Source organism: Cebus imitator, unplaced genomic scaffold, assembly GCF_001604975.1.
Source record: "Cebus imitator isolate Cc_AM_T3 unplaced genomic scaffold, Cebus_imitator-1.0 Scaffold148, whole genome shotgun sequence".
In the NCBI taxonomy this organism is placed as follows: domain Eukaryota; kingdom Metazoa; phylum Chordata; class Mammalia; order Primates; family Cebidae; genus Cebus; species Cebus imitator.
Window position 1 is genome coordinate 264,818 of NW_016107463.1, and position 16,710 is coordinate 281,527.

At 45.3% G+C, this 16,710-nt stretch overlaps 1 protein-coding gene across 3 annotated transcripts in view; it reads left to right on the forward strand.

Annotated features, from left to right (window-relative positions):
- PITPNC1 (phosphatidylinositol transfer protein cytoplasmic 1) overlaps positions 1 to 16,710 on the forward strand; it is a 324,051-nt gene that overhangs the window by 31,593 nt on the left and 275,748 nt on the right. Inside the window, exon 2 of one of the 3 annotated variants that reach the window (XM_037743593.1) lies at positions 8,202 to 8,434. The exons of the other annotated variants lie outside the window; for them this stretch is intronic. The gene's annotated coding sequence lies outside the window, so the exon portion shown is untranslated. Of the gene's footprint in view, positions 1 to 8,201; positions 8,435 to 16,710 lie in introns of those variants that run through there. 3 annotated transcript variants of the gene reach the window in all.

A 16,710-nucleotide genomic window follows, 5' to 3' on the forward strand; every position in this document is an offset into this window, starting at 1 on the left:
AAAAAAAAAAAAAAAAAAAAGAAAAAAACCCAATCACCTTGCTTGTGAACCACAAAAGGATCAAAAGTTTTATTTTATTTTATTTTATTTTATTTTAATGGAATCTTGCTCTGTCTCCCAGGCTGAAGTGCAGTGGTGTGATCTAGGCTCAATACAACCTCCGCCTCCCTAGTTCAAGCCATTCTTGTGCCTCAGCCTCCTAGTAGCTGGGATTGCAGGCATTTGCCACCATGCCCAGCTAATTTTTTTTGTATTTTTAGTAGAATCAGGGTTTCACCATGTTGCCCAGGCTGGTCTTGAACTCCTGAGCACAGGCAATCTGCCCACCTCAGTCTCCCAAAGTGCTAGAATTATAGGTGCCTGACCTAGGATCAAAAGTTTTAAATTTTGATGAAGTTCAGGCTGAGCACAATGGCTCATCTGAGGTCAGGGATTTGAGATCAGCCTGGACAACATGGCAAAATCTTGTCTCTACTAAAAATACAAAAATTAGCCAGGCATGGTGGTGCATGCCTGTAATCCCAGCTACTCTGGAGGCTGAGGCAGGAGAATCGCTTGAACCTGGGAGGCGGAGGTTTCACTGAGCCAAGATCTCGCCACTGCAATACAGCCTGGATGACAGAGTGAGACTCTGCCTAAAAAAAAAAAATAAAGTTTTTTGATGAAGTTCAGTGTTTCTTTTTTCTTCTCTTCCCTCCCTCCCTCTCTTCCTCTTTTCTCCCTTCCCCCTTCCTTTTTCCTTCCTTCCTTCTCTCCTTCCCTCCCTCCCTCCTTCCTTTTTTCCTTCCTTCCTCCCTCCCTTCCTTTCATCAAATGCAGTAGTAAGAAAAGGGGAAATAATAGAACAAGGAGTTCAACCTGTAACTCAGTGTGAACAATCAATTGAGGTAACTCACTACCTTCAGACCAGCCTTCTTTTTTTCTTTTAGTTCCTTGTGCCTTGGTTTAACATGTAAGAAAACATTCCTGAATCCAAGGTCACAAAGATTTATGCTTTTGTTTTCTTCTAAGAGCTTTATAGTTTTAGCTCTTACATTTAGGTCTTTGGCCCATTTGGAATTAATTTTTGCATATGGTGTGGGGTAGGGGTCCAGCAGATTTATCCTTTTTCGTTTGGATACCCATTTGTCCAAGCATCATTTGTTGAAAAGACATTTTTCCCCATTGTAGTGTCTGAAGCTTGCTCTTTTTCACTCAACATTTTGATCCTGAGATTGCTGCATATAACTACAAATCTTTTTTTTTTTTGCAGGGGTGGGTGTAGGGATAGAGTTTTGCTCTTGTTGCCCAGGCTGGAGTGCAGTGGCATGATCTTGGCTCACTGACACCTCCGCCTCCTGGATTCAAGCGATTCTGATGCCTCAGCCTCCAGAGTACTTGGGATTACAGATGCGCGCCACCATGCCTGGCTAATTTTGTATTTTTAGTAGAGTCAGGGTTTCACCATGTTGTCCAAGCTGGTCTCAAACTCCTGACCTCAAGTGATCCACCCACCTTGGCCTTCCAAAGTGCTGGGATTACAGGCGTGAGCCACTGTGCCTGGCCCAAATCATTCATTTCTTTATGGCTGAAAAATAGTATCCTTTCTATGAATCTGCCGTGATGTATATTTATTCTTTGTTCCATACACATTGGGTTGTTTCCAGAGGTTGCTGTTACGAACACTATTGCTCTGAACTCATTTGAATGTGTCTCTTACTATGTGTGCCTGAGTTTCTCTCTAAGGGTATGAGCCTAGAAGTGCAGCGCGTGCGCGGTTTTCCGAAGTGACTGTCATACTCCTATCAGTGATGTGTCAATTACATTTTGGAAACCAGTTTTAAGCATTCTGTTTGTTTTGTCTCTCACTGAAAAGAGTCATTACTAAAAAGAAACAAGTGATATTTGCAAGTGAAATTTGCCTTGTAGGCCTCTGATATTTTATTAGCAAGAATTAGACAAACAAAACGCCAGTAGCTAGAGAACGCAGTGTGCAATTAGTATTGCTTAGTATTGCTTTATTTATTTTATTTTATTTTTTCACAGTGAAGACTTAAGTATCTCTTTACATTTTAAAATATTAATATGCAGCTTAAACAGGTCTCTGGCTGGCTGAGGTGGTGGTTTGTTTGTTTTTGAGACAGTGTCTCACTCTGTCACCCAGGCTCTGGAGTACAGTGCAGTGGTACAATCACAGCTCACTGCAGCCATGACCTCCCAACCCCAAGCGATCCTCCCACCTCAGCCTCCTGAGTGCCTGGGACCACAGGTGTGTATGCCATTCCCAGCTAATTTTTTTGATTTTCTTTTTTTTTTTTTTTTTTTTTTTTGTAGGGGTGAGGTCTTTCTCTGTTGTTCAGGCTGGTCTTAAACTCCTGAGCTCAAGAGATCCTTCCACCTTGGCCTCCCAAAGCACTGGGATTTCAGGGGTGAGCCACCTCACTGGCCTGGTGAAGGTTTTTGCTAGTAGTAGGTGAGTCTGTGTGTTAATTAAAGCAATATCACGCCAGCCTACTACTGTTCTCTTACCTAGGGTCTGGAGCAAGTATTATAGAGCAGTTGGGCCGGGCTCGGTGGCTTACGTCTGTAATCCCGCACTTTGAGAGGCCAAGGTGGGTGGATCATGAGGTCAGGAGTTCAAGACCAGCCTGACCAACATGGTGAAACCCCGTCTCTACTAAAAATACAAAAATTAGCCAGGTGTGATGGTAGGCGCCTGTAATCCAGCTACTCAGGAGGCTGAGGCAGGAGAATTGCTTGGACACAGGAGGCGAAGGTTGCGGTGAGCCGAGATTGCGCCACTGCACTCCAGCCTGGACGATTGAGCGAGACTTTGTAACAACAACAACAACAAAAAAATAGAGCAGTTGACAGAATCAACAGCTATGAAAAGGAGGTGGGGGCGCTTCGTTTTCTTGGTACCCACCTATCATCATTCAGTGGTTATGCTAACACAGAGTTCTGCTCATAATGATGAGATACCTGCCCTATTTCATGGTCTCATTCACTAGTATCATGTAAAAGGGCTGAAGGATGGAAGGGCCAATAGCACTCAGAACCTTGAAAAAGTAGGAAATTCTCTCGGGAGTGGGGCACATCTACAGCTTTTACAGAAAGTGAGTTGTCCTGGAAAGCACAGCACACCGGTCACCAGGGATGGCCAGCAGGAGGTAAAGAAAGGCTCCTGGAAGGTGGGTGGGCTGGGGAGGTGGGCAGCCTGCCTGGCAGAGAAGCATGTTGGAAAGTGCTCCACCTGGAGCTGGGGCACAGGGACAGAATGCCACTTACAAGGCAGGAGTGAGAGCAGGAGAAAGGAGGAACCGACAAGATGCGCCGGGCCCAGGGAAACCTGGGTCCTAGTAGGTCACTAGGCCCTGTGTTAAAGAAATGGGAACTTGAAAACCAGAAGGCACCTTGGTGTCAGGAACAGGGTAACGTTATGACTGCTTATTATACATGGGGCACAAGACAGAGCTAGATGGAATTGATCCTTATTCCTCTTACACAGAGTAGTAATGACTATCGTTCTGGGGGTACTTAATAAGGGCTAAACACTTATGTATATTAATTTGTTTAATCTACACAATGATCCTGTGAAGTAGATTCTGTTACTGTTCCTGTGTTACAAATGGGAAACTGAGGCACAGATAGGGGAGTGGCGGAGCCGGGGTTTGAACCCAGATACTCTGGCTCCAGAGTTCAAGCTCCCTTTCCATGGTACTGCACTTCTTCCAGAAAAACCATGGTTTGGAGAGTCAAACAGGCTAAATTTCTTCCTTCCTTCCTTCCTTCCTTCCTTCCTTCCTTCCTTCCTTTCTCTCTCTCTCTCTTTCTCTTTCTCTTCTCTTTCTCTTTTTCTCTCTTTCTTTCTTTTTCTTTTTTGAGATGGCGTTTCTCTCTTGTTGCCCAGGCTGGAGTGCAATGGCACGACCTCAGCTCACTGCAACCTCTATCTCCTGGGTCCAAGTGATTCTCCTGCCTCAGCCTCCCAAGTAGCTGGGATTACAGTCATGTGCCACCACACCTGGCTAATTTTTGTATTATTAGTAAAGACGGGGTTTCACCATGTTGGTCAGGCTGGTTTCGAACTCCCAACCTCAGGTGATCTGCCTGCTTCAGCCTTCCAAAGTGCTGGGATTACAGGCGTGAGCCACCTGGCCAGACCTAGGCTTGGTTTCTAATCTTCATTTCAACCTCATACTATCTTTCTTTTATGACCTTAGGCAAGTCAATTGTCTGTGACTCACAGTTTCCTTCTTAATTGAGATGCAGATCACATATAGTGCCTCATCCCTTGCCTGGCCCTCAGTAGGGACTTAGTAAATAGCCCTTAATACTACTCCTGCGAATAAACCTTTCCAAACTGAGCACAGGACTTGGCCTGGAGCCTTGGGTAGGGTTTAACGTGTGCTGAGGATGAGGTAATTTATCTAGGGGGGATGAGAAAAACACGGAGGTCAAAATTCCAGGTAGATACTGACAAAACTCGGTGCTCACAGCACAAGCTCCCGGAGGCTTGGAATTAACCAGGTTCTCCAGCTTGACTAGAGACTAGGTTAAAATCTCAAAGACCTCATCCCTCATCCTTGAAATTGGGCTCTTGATTGCCTGTGACCTTGCCTCAGCCTCCTAAGTAGCTGGGATTACAGGCATGTGCCACCGCGTTTGGCTAATTTTGTATTTTTAGTAGAGGGGGTGGGTTTCTCCATGTTGGCCAGGCTGGTCTTGAACTCCCAGTCTCAGGTGATCCACCTGCCTTAGCCTCCCAAAGTGCTGGGACTACGATGTGAGCCACTGCGCCAGGCCTTCCTTCATATTTCTCTTTGTATTTGACTTCCTTTTTTCTTTTCTTATGTTTCCCATTTGCAAGTTACTTTCTAGTTCCTGTTGATCATCTCCTTACTACTGTTTTCCTCTGTAATGAGCTGGCTGCTAGATGTAACCTCAATGTTTTTGAGAATCTGAGACTGATGGAGAAGAAATGGAAAGATAGGAATAGAAAGAGATTCCATTAGGAATTAAATTTCTTGTTATTCTTTTTCTGATATGAAACCAAATTGGAGGTTAGATCATCCAGGAAGAGAATTCGGTGTTTTCCAGTCTTCTAAACTGCCTGCTCTTAAGAATGATTTAGGGTGCTAGGTAGTTCAGAGAATAGCACAAAGAATTTGTATTTTTAGCAAACACTCTCCGTGATTTGAGTATTATATGGGAATTAAACTTAAACCTTCTTTAAATGAAGCCCCTAAGTTTGACCCATTAGCTCAGCTACAGAATTACTGAATTGGTTTTTTTTTTTTTTTTTTTGTGGTGGTGTTTTGCTCTGTCACCAAGCTGGAGGGCAGTGGTGGGATCTTGGCTCACTGCAACCTCTGCCGCCGCCGGGTTCAAGCGATTCCCCTGCCTCAGCCTCCTGAGTTGCTGGGACTGCAGGCACACGCCACCACGCCTGGCTAATTTTTTTGCATTTTAGTAGAGACAGGGTTTCACCATGTTGATCAGGATGGTTTCGATCTCCTGACCTTGTGATCTGCCCACCTTGGACTCCCAAAGTGCTGGCATTACAGGCATTTGCCACCGCGCCCGGCCATATTTTCAGTATGGCAATACTGTCAAGAAAAAGCAGTTTATAGTGTGTTTAATTTTCTTTTCTTTTTTTTTTTTTTAAGTATGGAAAAGTTTAAGGCTATATAAAAAAGAGAGAATGGGGCTTCTTTCTAGCCTCAGCCTGTGTGTCATCATTGCCGTCATGCTGGGCATTGTTCTCTGCCGCTGTGCCTGGGCTTCACCACGGCTATCCTGTCAGTTTGCTGCTGCTCCTGTGGTTCACATGAGGCAGATGAGGAGTTTGATGCTTGCTGGGTAGCAGGCTTCAACAAGCCAGAGATAGATGCCTGGGAATTGCATAAAGAATTGAACACACTTGCTGGCTGTGGTCTGGTTCCCGAACCCCAAATCACTGATGTTGCGTTGCGGGCATGCAGACAGTTAAATGCTTTTGCTAGGGTGGTTTGCATCCTCGAGGGTGTTAAGGACAAAGCAGGACCTCATAAGAAAAATCTTACCCCTATGCCATCAAAGAACTCAGACCTACTTTAAATGAATTGAGAATTTCCACTCCAGAGGACCTGGGCCTAGACAAAGTGTAAACCCCACGGAGAAGCTTCCTGAGGACTTTTTGGTATTGCTACTTGATTGTAAGCAGTCCCCTAGAAATGCTGATGATAACATGTTACCTTATTTGAACACCTTTGTCTTTATTGAATACCAAACAATGTTATGGTAACTTCCCTTTAATAAAAGGGAAATGAGTTTGAACTGAAAAAAAAAAAATAGAATGGTGTGATGGACTTCCATGTACCCTCAACCCAGCCTTATCAGTTTTCAAACCATGGCCAAGTAAGAGGCACTTTGGAAAGAGAACATAGGAGGAATTGCCAAACAGTAAAGGCAGAAATTAAAAGCGACTATGCCTGTTTTGTTTAGAATAGCCAAAACCTGGAAACAATCCAGATGTCTACCAATAGGTGAGTGCATCAACCAATGGTGGTATGTCCTTTCAATGGAATACTATTCAGCAGTAAAAAGGAGCAAACTATTTATATGTGTAACATGGAAGAAGTTCAAAATAAAATAGGAAAAATAGGAACAGGAATAACGACAAACCACAATCAGTGCCATGTCAACAGAGAATACCCGGGACAAAGGGGGAGGTCCAGTTGAAGTGAAATACTCACCACTTTCTGAGCATGTTCTATGTTTTTCTGTTTCCGAGTCTGCACATTCTCTTTTTTTATTTTTATTTTTTGAGACAGGGTTTTGCTCTGTCACCCAGGCTGTAGTGCAGTGGCATGATCTTGGCTCACTGCAACCTCTACCTCCCAGGCTCAAGCAATTCTCCCGTCTCAGGCTCCTGAGTAGCTAGAACTACAGGTGTGTGCCACCAGGCCTGGCTAATTTTGTATTTTTTGTAGAGACAGGGTTTCACCATGTTCACCAGGCTGGTCTCAAACTCCTGAGCTCAAGCCATCCACCCTCCTCAGCTTCTCAAAGTGCTGGGATTACAGGCATAAGCTCCCATGCCTGATTTCTTTGCACACTCTCTCGATTTATTATGCTCTTTCGTTGCCATCCACTGCTGTCAAAATTCTGCCTACTCTTCAGGGTCCAACTGAAACGCCACATTCCCAGGAAAGGTTTTTCTCATCACCCTAGCCATACTTCATTTCTCTCCTGCCCTTCTGTAGCTCAGGACCCTCTCTAGATGTCACTCCCATTAGATTGTAAGTTTCCTAACAGCAAGACACACGTCATCATCTCCACATTCCTTGGGTCAGCACAGCCTGTTTTAGAATACAAGTCTAAGCCCCTTTGTGTGACATTTAAAGTCCTCCTGGACTGACTTCATTCAGCCTCATCCTCTGCCCTTCCCTTGTGTCCTGGGCCCCGGCCAAATCAAACCACTGTTCCCCAAATGTACTATGTAGTTAACTTTTAATATCTCTTCTTTTTACTGCCTTGGTTCTCTGAAAAATCAGAGTTAATGGAATGTTGGCTATTACGATTATGTGGACACGGTTATGCAACAGCCTTGCGATGCCCTTAATAAATGAAATCTAAAATGTTTTTTTTTTTTTTTTTTGAGACAGAGTTTCACTCTTGTTACCCAGGCTGGAGTGCAATGGCGCGATCTCGGCTCACCGCAACCTCCGCCTCCTGGGTTCAGGCAATTCTCCTGCCTCAGCCTCCTGAGTAGCTGGGATTACAGGCACGCGCCACCATACCCAGCTAATTTTTTGTATTTTTAGTAGAGACGGGGTTTCACCATGTTGACCAGGATGGTCTCGATCTCTTGACCTCGTGATCCACCTGCCTCGGCCTCCCAAAGTGCTGGGATTACAGGCGTGAGCCACTGCGCCCGGCTGAAATCTAAAATGTTACATCTTTTGGAACCTGGCAACTCATTCTAACTTTATTCTGCCTGAAGCTTTATAACATTTTCTGAAGATCGTGTTGTACTCTTCCTTCATCTAGATGATTTGGTCAACAGCAATAAAGTTCCAGCTTAGACTTGATAAATATGCAAGAGTCATGTCTTTCAGAATGAAGACAGTGACTTTTGAAAATCACGCTTGCCTGAAAAAAAAAAAACCTGAGTAGGGTTTATATTTGCTACATGTGTAAAAATGTACTGCCTTTCTTCATTCTTCTTTACTCATTAGGTTGAAGAACAATTGCAAAAATTAAAGGCGTGGCATTACCAGTGTTATGTGTAGATTGATATGGAAAATAGCATGTGAGGTAAGGAGAATGACTGGAGCCTTACGGACCCAGGTACTTACTGAAAATTTCTCTTAATTTTGGACATACGCTTCATCCTTTTTTTGTACATAAATTTAAGTCTCCCTTTCCTTGTTTACTTTTATATTGCTTTCTTTCTTTCTTTTTTTTTAATTAATAAAGATGGGGTTTCACCATGACGGCCAGGCTGGTCTTGAACTCCTGACCTCAGGTGATCCACCCACCTTGGCCTCCCAAAGTGGTAGGATTACAGGCGTGAGCCACCGCACCCAGCCGCTTTCTTTTTTTTTAAAGACAGAGTCTCGCTCTGTCACCCATGCTGGAGTGCAGTGGTGTGATCTCGGCTCACTGCAACTCCACCTCCACCTCCTGGGTTCAAGCCATTCTCCTGCTTCAGCTTCCTGAGTAGCTGCGATTCATAGGTGTCAGGTGTCACAACTGGCTAATTTTTGTGTTTTTAGTAGAGACGTGGTTTCACCATGTTGGCCAGGCTGGTCTTAAATTGATCAAGTGATCCACCCACCTCAGCCTCCCAAAGTGCTAGGATTACAGGCATGAGCCACCGTGCCCAGCCATGTATTGCTATTTTTTTTTTTGAGAAAGGATCTTGCTCTGTCACTCAGCTGGAGTGCAATGGCGCTATCTTGGCTTACTGCAACCTCTGCTTCCTGGGTTCAAGCAGTTCTCTTGCCTCAGCCTCCCGGGTAGCTGGGATTACAGGTACCCACCACCATGCCCAGATAATTTTGTATTTTTACCAGAGACAGGGTTTCACTATGTTGTCCAGACTGGTCTCGAACTCCTGACCTCAAATGATCCTCTTGCCTCGGCCTCCCAAAGTGCCAAGATTACAGGCATGAGCCACTGCGCCCAGCCCATGTATTTATTTACAATGGAGCCCTTCATAATTTCACCCACTGTCAGATGGCAGATGCAGCATATTTCTCCTCGCTCCCTTGGCCCCCAGCCTCTTAATCCTGGTTCCCAGGTGCAGGGATGCTGTTATGCTGGGGTGGGTCCTGCCATATTTGAGAAGTGCGATTTTTGCTGAACCACATTCCTCTTTTATTCAGCTTGGCACCTATGTCACCATTCAAGAACAGCTTTCATCAATGATCAGTGCCTTAAAAGGAAATGGTCAAAACATTCAGCCTTCTCTTTAAAAAAATTTTTTTTTTGAGACAGGATCTTGCTGTGTCACCCAGGCTAGAGTGCAGTGTCATGATCAAAGCTCACTGAAGGCTTCATTTCCTGGGCTTGAACAATTCTCCTGCCTCAGCCTAGTAGCTAGGACTGCAGGCACGTGCCACCGTGCTCAGCTAATTTTTTACATTTTTTTGAAGAGACGGGGTCTTGCTATGTTTGCCCAGACTGGTCTCGAACCCCTGGCCTCAAGTGGTCCTCCTGCCTCAGCCTCCCAAAGTGCTGAGATTACAGGTGTGAGCAGCTGTGCTGGGTCCACATTCAGCACTGTCTTGATTCTTGAGCCCACCAAGGTGTCAGCAAGGTAAGAGAAGCAGAGGTAATTTAACCTACATATAATTTATTGGTTGCCAGCCTTCCTGAGTCTTCTACATTGTCCTGTAGATCTGTAGTGTTTAAAGGTGTGAATTGAATCTCTTGTATTTTCTGTAAAATTCTGATATTCTCTGCTGTGGGTCATATTTATATTTACACAGCTCCTAAGTTACCTCTCAAGCAGTTGATAGCACACCTCACCTCTGTAGCTGGTACCATTGAAAAGGTTTCCCTCAGACATGGGAGCTCGGACTGCTTGAAGTTGGTGGAGGCTGCGTGCAGTGGCTCATGTTTGTAATCCCAGCACTTTGGGAGGCTGACGCAGGAGGATTGCTTGAGCCCAGGAGTTTAAGATCAGCATGGATAACATGGTGAGACCCTGTCTCTACAAAAAATAAAAAAAATGAGCTGGGCGTGGTGGCACGCACCTGTAGTCCCAGCTACTTGGGAGGCTGAGGTGGGAGGATCACTTGAACCCAGGAGGTCCAGGCTGCAGTGAGCTGTGTTCGTGCCACTGTACTCTAGGCTGGGTGACAGGGCAAGACCCTGTCTGGAAGAAAAAGTCAATGGAACGAGGCAGTGTATTGGGATATTCTTTCTTTGGGAAGGATGTGTCATAAATCCTTTCACTGACAGATGATTTGGATCTTAAGGCTCCCAGGCACAGGACTTTCTTCTCAGGAGAAGCTTAGGCAGTAGATTAAGATGTGCTTATTGCCTTGTGGTCATATAAAGCTCCCAATACCTATTTTTATTGGAGACCAAATTTCTAACTTGTTCAATTGGTCTGCTTATGGCAGTGCTGCCCTGCCAGTCATGGGAGAAGACAGTTTTACATTTAAATGGAATATTCTAACTTTGCTCAGTAAGTACGTACTGACCCAAAAATAAACAAAGGGAGAAAATGGAATTTCAGGGTTTCATGCAGACAGTTCCTATCACAAGAGAATCACAGCTTTCATTCCTTGGGTAGGTAGGTAGCTTTCTTCATGTTCCATGAAACTGTGTTGCTGGAGGGAAGGAAGCAAAAACACAATCAGCAGCTGAGGATGGGGGCATATTAGGAATTTTTTTTTTTTTTTTGGAGACGGAGTTTCACTCTTGTCACCCAGGCCGGAGTGCAATAGCGCAGTCTCGGCTCACTGCAACCTCCGCCTCCTGGGTTCAAGCGATTCTCCTGCCTCAGCCTCAAGAGTAAGTGGGATTACAGGCATGTGCCACCATGCCCGGCTAATTTTTTGTATTTTTAGTAGAGACAGGATTTCTCCATGTTAGTCAGGCTGATCTCGAACTCCCGACCTCAGGTGATCCACCCGCCTCGGCCTCCCACAGTGCTGAGATTAAAAGTGTGAGCCACCTCGACTGACATTTTTTTTTTTTTTTTTTGGAGACAGAGTTTTGCTCTTGTTGCCCAGGCTGGAGTACAGTGGTGCGTCTTGGCTCACTGCAACCTCTGCCTCCTGGGTTCAAGTGATTCTCCTACCTCAGCCTCCCGAGTAGCGGGGATCACAGGTACCCGCCACCATGCCTGGCCAATTTTTGCATTTTTAGTAGGGATAGGGTTTCACCATGTTGGCCAGGCTGGTCTCGAACTCCTGACCTCAGGTGATTTGCCCACCTCGGCCTCCCAAAATGACAAGATTACAGGCGTGAGCCACATCACCTGGCTGTGAGCCACCTCACCTGGCCTGAATTTCACTTAATAAAATCATGTGAAAATGAATGCACTTGACCAGAGAAAATGGGCACTGGTGATGAGTTGGGTAATGTGCAGAGACCATGCAGCCTGTGAGAATTTTGTGCTTCTTAGGTTTGGCTTGATATTACAAAGCTACCACTGGCTACTTTCATGCAAGCTCACCAGGTAGGGGGCAGAGGACAGCAACCTCTCGGTCCAGATTAACATTTAGTGATATTAAGCAGAGACTGTGGCTTCCAATTGTAAGTAAAAGCATGCTTGGGGGAGAAGGAGAGCGAAAAAGATGAGAAAGCAGAAAGATGGGAACAGGGGCTGGGAAAGAGGCAGGAGCAGAGAGTGAGGGGGAAGTAGGTACATGTGGTAGAGAAATGGAAGCTCTCCCAGTGGTTCCATCAGTTCCACCACACTGGCACGGATTCTAGAAGTTTCCTATTTCTGGAGTGGGACACAGACATGATGCATTTCCTACTAAGACAGATTTATATCCAGGAAGCATCATCTCAAGTTGCAGTGCCAGGCTCGTGGATCCTTCTCTGTGTCATTGCTTCAAATGTGGTGGGTTCAGCACATCTTTTAATGCAAGAGCTGGCCCATCTTCCTACCTATTGGGACACTTTCTCGTTTTGACCTTAAGTAGGGTATCAGGAAAATTCCGAGAAAGGGAAGACACTCTTTTTCCTCAACTACAGAGTAGACTGACTTATTAGAAAAAGTAAAAAAAAAACAGGCCAGGTGTGATGGCTCAAACCTATCATCCCAGCATTTTGGGAGGCCGAGGTGAGCAGATCACCTGAGGTCAGGAGTTTGAGACCAGCCTGGCCTAAAATACAAAAATACAAAATTAGCCGGGCATGGTGGCTCATACATGTGATCCCAGCTACTTGGGAGGCTGAGGCAGGCGAATTGCTTAAACCCGGGAGGCAGAAGTTGCAGTGAGCCGAGATTGTGCCACCGCACTCCAGCTTGGGTGAGGCTGAAGACCCAGAGTGAGACCTGGTCTCAAAAAAGAAACAGAGAGAGAGAGAGAGAGAGAGAGAGAGAGAGAGAACAAACCCTTGAGAGAGAGAGAGAGAGAGAGAGAGAGAGAGAACAAACCCTTTTGTTCCAGAACCATCCACATCTGTCCATCCATAAAGCACAGAGCTGTCAGAGATGAATCGTGGTTCATTTTGCTTCATGCACTTTGGGCCTGACATCAGTCCGTCTTTGGTCCCTGAGAGGGGCAGAAACAAGCAGTGTTTTCAGAGTGAAGCTAATAAAGGCATTCCGTGGAAGAGAATGTATTTTAATGATCAGTGATTAGTGAGCCTTTTTATGACATGTTTTGTATTAATTATGATTTGAAAACCTCCAGTGGAGGGTTCTCAGGAATTACTAAGTCAGCTCGTCAGCCTGCCCCTGGATACAGCAAGAAGCAGTGGAGTAAAGAATCTCAATGTGTGGCCAGATTTCTCAATTCTTGGTGGTGTACAGAAATTAGCCACTTCTATTCCCTTCCCTCCCTCCCTCCCTCCCTCCCTTCCTCTCTCTTTCTCTCTTTCTCTTTCTTTCATTTGTTTGTTCATTCATTCAAGTCTTGCTCTGTTGCCAGGCTGGAGCACAGTGGTGAGATCCTGGCTTACTGCAACCTCCACCTCCTTGAGTCAAGCGGTCCTCTCACTCAGCCTCCCAAGCAGCTGGGATTACAGGCATGCACCACCATGCCTGGCTGATTTTTGTATTTTTAGTAGAGACGGGGTTTTGCCACGTTGGCCAGGCTGGTCTTGAACTCCTGGCCTCAAATGAACTGCCTGCCACAGCCTCCCAAAGTACTGGGATTATAGGCATGAACCATTGTGCCCAGCCTCACTTCTATTTTCTATTTGTGTTTTTATTTCCATTACATTTCCTGATTTGTTTATATTTTGTTGTAGAAGCACTTAGTGTTTTGGTACTCAGACTTATTTTCCGGTGTTTCTTCTGATCAATCAATAGTCCTTTACTTATACCATCTATATGTGGTGGAAGGAAAGTCACAAATATCTAATGGAGCATAATTCATTACGAAGCTACTTAGAATTTCACCAGCCATGAATAGTGCATTACCCATGATGTTAGCTAGAATATATTGGGCTCCAGTCTCTTTTGGGGGATCTTCAGGATCCTCTGGGTGCAGAAAGGAAGATGACATTTCAGGAGATCTCTGCACACCCCTCCCTGGCTTCCTTCCTTTCAGGTAGGCTGAGGGAAAGCTTTCTTCTTGATGATGCTAGTGAGAACTTGGCAGGTGGGGCAGGAACTGTTAGCTTTTCACTCCCTGTTGGAGTCATTCACACAGACAGCACATACAGAAGATGGATGTCTTTTCCTTTGGTGCCAAAGACTTGGGAACAGAGAACGGTAACTTTTATTTATTTATTTTTTTGAGATGGAGTTTCACTCTTGTCGCCCAGGCTGGAGTGCAATGGTGTGATTTCAGCTCACTGCAACCTCTGCCTCCTGGGTTCAAGCAATTCTCCTGCCTCAGCCTCCCGAGTAGCTGGGACTACAGGCGTGCACCACCACGCCTGGCTAATTTTTGTATTTTCAGTAGAGATGAGGTTTCACCATGTTGGCCAGGCTGGTCTTGAACTCCTGACCTCAGGTGATCCACCTGCCTCGGCCTCCCAAAGTGCTGGGATTACAGGTGTGAGCCATCACACCAGGCTAGAATAGTAACTTTTGAAACCCATTTTTGTTATTCCAAAGTTTGCACAGTGTGGCGTTGGGAAAGCTGGGTTGCTGTATCAGATGGGTACCCTCACCCCAGTTCTGGCTGTTCTTACATCTAATTCTAGGAAGCCTCATTCTTGCATGGTCGTAAAAAAGCAACCTCAATGTTCCTGTATCTTAGTTTCCTTACCTCCTAGAAATGTGGCGAAGATATGGCATCTGTTTATTTAGTAAAGATTTATCAAGTTCTGGGAATACAGTGGCGAATAAGCCAGCAAATCCTTCCTTGATGGAACTCACCTCTAACAGAGTCAAGGCAATAAGAAACCTTCCAGGAATAACAGTGAGAGGCAAATTATACATCTAGGTGACACCTGAGGCCAACAGGAAATGACCTCAAATGGAAGTTGAAATTCACGGTGTGAGATGAGCCAAGAATCTGTGAAGCCTTAGCACTCAGGCAAGGTGAGCTGGCATGACTGGCAGGAAGTATGACTCAGTTGTGACTGTGCCCAAGAAGCCTTAAACCACATCATCTCAAGAAACGGTGTGCCAACGTACGCTTCCAAAGACTGAAAGGAGGGGCAGAGGGCAAAACAAAAAGCTTGTTCCCAGGCCCATCCCAGGAGGAAGGGAGGCCATCGGGACATTCCTTTGACATTGTCTAGTTACCATTGCATAGAGTTGGAGGCAAGCCGCATATGGAGAAACAGGGATTTGGAGACAGACTGAGTTTGAATCCCAGTTTTGTCTTATTAGGCCACGGGCAAGTCGTTTCAACTCTCTAAACTTCAATTTGCTCATTACTGATTTTTTAAAATAGAGATGAGGTCTTGCTCTGTTGCCCAGACTGGTCTTGAGCTCCTGGGCCTCCTGAGTACATACAGGCCTGAGCCTCCACGCCTACCCACCCAGCCCTAGCTTTCTCTCTTTCTTTTCTTTTCTTTTTTCTGTTCTTTTCTTTATTTTATTATTATTATTTTTTTAGACAGTCTTGCTCTGTTGCCCAGGCTGGAGTAAAGTGGCACAATCTTGGCTCACCGCAACCTCCTCCTCCCGGATTCAAGTGATTCTCCTGCCTCAGCCTCCCAAGTACCTGGGATTATAGGTGAGCACTACCACACCTGGCTAATTTTTGTATTCTTAGTAGAGATGGGTTTCACCATGTTGGTCAGACCGGTCTCAAACTCCTGACCTCATGATTCGCATGCCTCAGCCTCCCAAAGTGCTGGGATTACAGGTGTGAGCCACCATGCCTGGCCACTTTTCTTTCAACAGTCTTGCTCTGTCACCCAGGCTGGAGCAAAGTGGAATGATCTGAGCTCACTGCATCCACCACCTCCCAGGTTCAAGCTATTCTCCCACCTCAGCCTCCCAAGTAGCTGGGACTACTACACCCAGCCAATTTTTGTATTTTTAGTAGAGACGGGGTTTCACCATGTTGGCCAGGCTGGTCTCGAACTCCTGACCTCAGGTGATCGACCTACCCCGGCCTCCCAAAATACTGAGATTAAAGGCATGAGCTACCACGTTGGTCTAGCTTACCCAAACAGTGTCTAGTTTGCAGAGTGGTGTATGTACATGCCTCAGTGCCTTCTGTGTGATATACACTTAGTAAATGTTAGCTCGGCTCCAACGGACTGATCTGAGATCTTGATTCTGTAACTCCCAAGAGTTTGGTATGCTAGCATATTTTTTTTTTTAACATGAGGAAGAATTGGAAGAGCTGTTTTAACATGAGGAAGACTTGGAAGAGCTGTTTTAATTGCATTACGGCTCAACTGCGGTTTAATGCGTTGAACAAAGTCCATTGATTCTTCATGGAGGAGTGCTTGCTGGGGAGTGTGAGTCAGCACATCTGTGTTATTAACTTGTTCGGAAGACTTTTGTGGCAGATTGATTTTAAAAGCCCCCAAGAAAACAGACGATTTTATTTAATAGAAATATTGTCAGAATGACATTGAGATTTGGGTTAGGCTTTCAAATCATTGGATATGAGTTGAATAAGGTCTTATATAAGATATTAGAAATGTGATGTGTTGGAGAAATAGTCTCCATCTCCTGGCAGGGTCTTGCCTTGGGGTGAGGGAGGATGATATTTGCTTGGAGCACCCTGGCGACTCCATCTAGCAGGGCTGACTTTCTAAAGGCAAGGATGTGGGCTTGGTATAGAGAGGTGGTGAAATCTGATTACTAGTATTTTCAAATCTGATTACTAGTATTTTCAACCGACATGACTGGGAGCAAATCCATCCTCATTCAAATGCAGGTCTACCTGAAATCATGCCTCACTGCAGCCTTGCACTTCTGGGCTTAAGTGATCCTCCTATCTCAGCCTCCCTAAAGGTCTACCTGCATTTGAATAAGGATGGATGTGCAGGCACCTGTAATCCCAGCACTTTGGGAGGCCGAGGTGGGTGGATCATGAGGTCAGGAGATTGAGACCATCCTGGCCAGCTTGTGAAACCAGTCTCTACTAAAATACAAGAAAATCAGCCAGGAGTGGCGGTGCATGCCTGTAA